This window comes from Triticum aestivum, chromosome 2A, assembly GCF_018294505.1.
Source record: "Triticum aestivum cultivar Chinese Spring chromosome 2A, IWGSC CS RefSeq v2.1, whole genome shotgun sequence".
Taxonomy (NCBI): Eukaryota; Viridiplantae; Streptophyta; class Magnoliopsida; order Poales; family Poaceae; genus Triticum; species Triticum aestivum.
The window spans coordinates 443,005,360-443,011,039 of NC_057797.1; positions in this window are offsets into that span (position 1 = coordinate 443,005,360).

Sequence of the window (5,680 nt, forward strand, 5' to 3'; positions counted from 1 at the left end):
TGAATTATTTACACAAGATTTATATACAATATTCCTAGGATGTCCTAATTTTTCATAATTTGTGGAGCAACAGAAGTATGCTTGTTGTTCAGATCATTACAGACTATTCTGTTTTTGACAGATTCTGTTTTCAATGCACCGTTTGCTTGTTTTCTAGTTTCTATGGCTTATATTGCTCAATGTAAATTCTAGAAATGATATGGTTCAGTAGGCATTGTGTGAGAACAATTATGAATCTTATCTTGACAATACCAAAGTGTGATTTGCTCTTTATCATACTAACCCATCTCACGAACTTCTGTTAAGTTTTGTCTGATTGAAGTTTTCATGTTTTGGGTGAGATATCGACATGAGGAGAATAAGGAGTGGAAAGACACTAAGCTTGGGGGTGCCCAAGGCACCCGAAGGTAATATTCAAGGAAGACTCAACCACCTAAGCTTGGGGATGCTCCGGAAGGCATCCCCTCTTTCGTCTTCAAAACCATCGGTATACCTAACTCGGAGCTATATTTTTATTCGTCACATGATATGTGTTTTTCTTGGAGCGTATTTTCATTTTACTTGTTGTTTTAATAAAATCATTGGATCTGAAATCTTGAATGAGAAAGAGTCCTCACATGGCTATTTAACTATTTGACTACTCATTGATCTCCACTTATATCTTTCTGGAGAAGTTTTGTCATTTACTCTCGTGTTTCACTTATATTCTATGAGTAAATGGTTGAATGAATTAAATTTGATAAATCTAAAATTATATATGTTTCATATGCTTATCCCATGGGGATTCATTCACATATAAGAAGTATAGGTTGTAAAATTTATTGAAAGTTAGCAAACACAACATTGGTCACTTGAACAATTCATGAAAGAATATTGAAGGGAGAGAGATTTCACATATAAATATACTATCTTGGACATCTTCTATGATTGTGAGCCCCATTAATTATTTTCAAACTTGAGAAAATTAGTTGAAGTTGGACAAGGAAGACAACGTAATTGAAAGTGCGTTATATCGACTAGAGGGAGGGTGAATAGGCGATTTTTATGAAAGTCTTCAAAACGTGGAAGTTATGAGGACAAACGATAGAAATAAACCTATTACCCTGCAGCAGAAGGTAGACTACACCAGGCAAGCCATAGTCAAGTATTCAATAGAGTGAAAGCATAATGACTAATAGCAGCAATGTAGTAAGGATCAGATAGGAAGATATTGTCAAGCCACACAGAACACGCAGTCACTCAGTGAAGACAAAAGATAGTGCGAACATACAATGCCTTCACAAGGAGTAACAGTAAGTAAAGGGAAGGGAAGATGAAACCAGTGACTCGCTAAAGACAATGATTTGTTGGACCAGTTCCAGTTGTTGTGACAACTGTACGTCTGGTTAGGGCGGCTAGGTATTTAAACCTTAGGACACACAGTCCCGGACACCCAGTCCTAAACACGCAGCTCAGGACACCCAGTCCTCACCGTATTCCCCTTGAGCTAAGGTCACACAGACCTCGCCCAATCACTCTGGTAAGTCTTCAAGGTAGACTCCCAAACCTTCACAGACTTTGTTCACCGGCAATCCACAATGTCTCTTGGATGCTCAGAACGCGACGCCTAATCGGCTGGAGGATGCACAGTCCTCAAGTGTAATAAGTCTTCAGATCACACAGACAAGAAGACTTAAGTGATGCCTAATTCTCTTTGGCTCTGGGTGGTTAGGGCTTTATCCTCGCAAGGAATTCTCTCTCAAAGGCTTTGAGGTGGGTTGCTCTCAAACACAAAAGCCGTACTCTGAATCTGAGGAGCCAACCGTTTATGGTTGTAGGGGGTGGGCTATTTATAGCCACTTGGCAACCCGACCTGATTTGTCCGAAATGACCCTGGGTCACTAAGGAACTGACATGTGTTCCAATGGTCAGATTTCAAACTCACACGGCAACTTTACTTGGGCTTCAACCAAAGCTGACTTGCCCGACTCTGGACAATATTCGCTCTCAAAGTCTTCACTCGAAGACATAGGTTTTGTTTAAGCATCACTTCAGTTATTCTGACTGGTTCTCTTGGACCCCACTTAACAGTACGTTGGTTCCTATGACTCAACATAGAAGAAAGATAACTACGAAAGATCTAAGTCTTGGAGCTCCATAGGCTTCATGTGGTGTCTTCTCTTGTCATAGTCTTCAATGTGAATATCTACATATACCACCTTTGACTTCAGTGTCTTCATACATTTTTAGGGGTCATCTCTGGTAGGAAAACCGAATCAATGAGGGGCTTCTACCTGTGTTATCCTGCAATTCTCACAAACACATTAGTCCCTCAACTAGGTTTGTCGTCAATACTCCAAAACCAACTAGGGGTGGCACTAGATGCACTTACAATCTCCCCCTTTTTGGTGAATGATGACAAACTAGTTGAAGTTTTCAACGGGGAATATAATCTGTGAAATTGTAAAGGATAAGGAATTGTCTTCATAAGTTGCAAGGGCTCCCCCTAAAGATGTGCATATAAGTAATTTGCTTTTGGAATGCAAATGCACATGGCAGGTTGTACTTGTGGAGATCCACTTCAACTTATAATGACAATCCACTATGCATGTGAAAGTATATGAAGATAATGACATGCATAATGGAAAATGGACGTCTGCAGAATGATCTAAGTGCGGAATTTATCGTCGCACATGCGGAATTTATCATCACAACACAAGGTGGCAGATAAGTAGCAGACGACCATCAAGTTTAAGTGTTACAACTCAAAGAACCAAATGTAGCAAAATGAGAGTTGTAAGCACGAAGCAAAATATAAAGCACCCGCCCATATGGACCCGCTTGAAGACTATCAACCTCATATGCTTCTCCCCCTTTTGTCAGTAAGGACCAAAAAGGTTTGAAGATATAGAGCATCTACTCGTTCCCATGAGGAGTAGGTGAAGCAGCAGGGTCGTTGGTGGTGTTTGGCAGTGCTGAAGAGCTTGGAGCAAAGTCGAAGCGTGCTGAAGGAGGTGGCGGTGAAGTAGCATCGTCTTCATCCTCAATCACTCTGGCATTCACAGTTGTAGCAGAGGAAGAGAACTCAGAGTCTTCAAGGGATGGAGTTCGTCGCAGCACTGCCCTTCGAGGAGGTGTGGAGTCAAACTTGAATCGCTCAGTGAAGCCATCCTCTTGAAGATCATCTTCAGAACACATCAGCGTTAGCCCTTTCCATGTGCGGCGAGAGGTTTCATGGGCAACAAAAGCATTCTTGGTGGCAAGATTGCGAATGCGATTAACATCCACCAAGAGGCTTTGCATCTGATGCTTCAGCCAGTCATGATGCCTATCCTGTTTCTGATGAAGAGCCACAAGAAGCTCTCGGTCGTTGAGAACACGAGTGCGCTTCTTGGGTCATGGAGCAGTTGTACTGTCAGTGGCTTCAGTGAGAGCAGGATGCGGTGCACATGTAGTGCCAGCCAAAGGATACACACGAGTTACGGCTTCCATGCCATCAACGTTCTGAGTGAAACTTTGATGCTCTGCATTCTGAAGACTGAGAGGTTCCTTGGCAGGCTCAAGATAGATGGCTTCAATAGACATATCCACATCAGGCAAAAAGATCCGATGGTTGCGGCCGAGGGCTGATATGAGATAGCGGAGTGAAGTTTGATCAGCCGCATCACCCAAGGGGCGTAGAACTTCAAACCAAATAGATCAGAGCCAGATGCAGCAAGTTGGCGAATGAAGAAATCCTGTGTATTGAAGCATTTTCCATGAAGAATGTAGAAGACCAAAGTCTTCATTGCACCTTCCAGCTTGGCATGGGGAGAATGTCCTTTGATTGGCCAGAGAGTTCGCCTTATGATGTGATAAATGGTTCTTGGCAGATACTCAAGGTCTTCAACGAAGAACTCCATGGGATAAGCAGCATCTTGGGGCAATGGCTTCATCATACTGAGCATCTGACTCATATTAGGTTCAGTCTTCTGAAAGATGCTCTCAATAGCTTCACTATGAAGCTGACAGCCATGCTCGTAGAGATCGCCAGGAGTGGGCAAACCAGTGAGCTCAATGATGTCAAAGGCTTTGGCTTCATGATGAACGTTTCCTGTCATCCACTCCAGGACCCAAGTCTTTGGATCTCTGCTATACCCGCGGATGTGAAGTGTGGCATAGAATTGGAGCAGCAACTCTTCATTCCAATACTCTTGGTCAGTGACGAACGGCAGTAGTCCAACCTCTTTGAAGCAATCCAGAGCTTCTTCCAGATAGGGCAGACCAGCTATTGCTTCAATGTCAAGGCGCTTGTGTGGGAAGATGCGACCTTGGTTGTAAAGAATGCATGAGTAATAGCTTTGCTGCGGATAACTCCAGAACCGATCAGATGATATTCTTTCCCTGGAGTAGGGGTTCCTGGAGCTGTTGAAGAATGTGTTGTCTGCTCTGAAGCCATTGATATTGAAGGAGCCAGGTGCTGATGCAGGACCTGGGAACCTTGGCAATCTTGGGATTGGCTTCTGTACCTGAGGCCTGTGCTCAACATGATAGTCGAATTGGGGACCAACAGCAGGCTCAGGAACAGAAGTTGTGGGATCAGTGGCTTCGCTGACTTCTGGTGCTTTTGTTGGTGAGGGCTCCACATTAGCTTCAGCCATGACAGCGTCAGTGGCTTCAGTGGTGTTGGTGGTGGCAGCCTCAAGATGTTCAACCTCCACTTGACGAGCAGGAGGATCGGTCACGATCACGTTCTCCTCGAGAATTGCTTCTTGGTGGGACAGGGGAGTGGCAACTTGTGGGACTTCTTCTTCCGCGGCTGATGCAGCCGGATTGTCTTCAGCAGAGACTTGAGGCCTTGGACCTTTGCGAAGCCTGCACAATGCGGGTGACGCCTGTGGAGTTGCTGTTGGCTGGGCCTCAAGGTCTTCATTCTCTTGTGGGCGATCCGCCCATGAAGCATCCTGTGCAATTGGCATCAGTGGACGACCAATGCTGATGAGTTCGCTGTGCGTTAGCACAGGTGATGATACCTGTTGGTGTTCTAGCTGAGGAAGGGAGGCATCATCTTCAACATGGTCATGATGACCAATGTCTTCAGCAGCGATGGGATCAGCTGCTGGAAAGTCTTCAGCTTCATGAGCCTCTGTGAAAGCAGGCTCATGGACAGTCAATTGACGTTCTTGTGGATCGGCGTTGGGGTGAACCATGGAAATGGGTTCAACAATCAAGGGCTCTATGGGAGCAGCCCGTTCCTTCTTGGTCATTCTTTTCTTCTTGGCGGGGGCAGTAGCAGAGGCTTCAGGATGTTTTCTCTTCCTTGCTTCAGCCTCAGCAGTCCTGGTCTTCTTCAGTTCTGAAGCGGTTGACCTGACCTTTGGCTTCGGGCCAGTCATGCTAGTTGGGAAGACAAGGGGATCTGCCTCCTGCCTTGGTGCTTCAGGTTCAGCCATAGTGGGCTACTTTTGCTTCTTGGCAGCCATCCTGGGGTCGATGCCAGGACGCCCAATGGCCTTGCGCTTCTCAGCCTCATTGTAGGCTTGCACACACCTATCAGCCAGGACCTTCATGCGCTCACGAGAACCCTGAGCTTCTGCACGTTTCTTTAGAAAGGCTTCCTTGAGCTCGTGTAGCATACTCTTGAAATTCTTCACGTCTTGCATGCTGAGCTTGACCATATGCTTCTTGAACTGAGATTTCTCAAAGTCAATCTTCTGCTTCA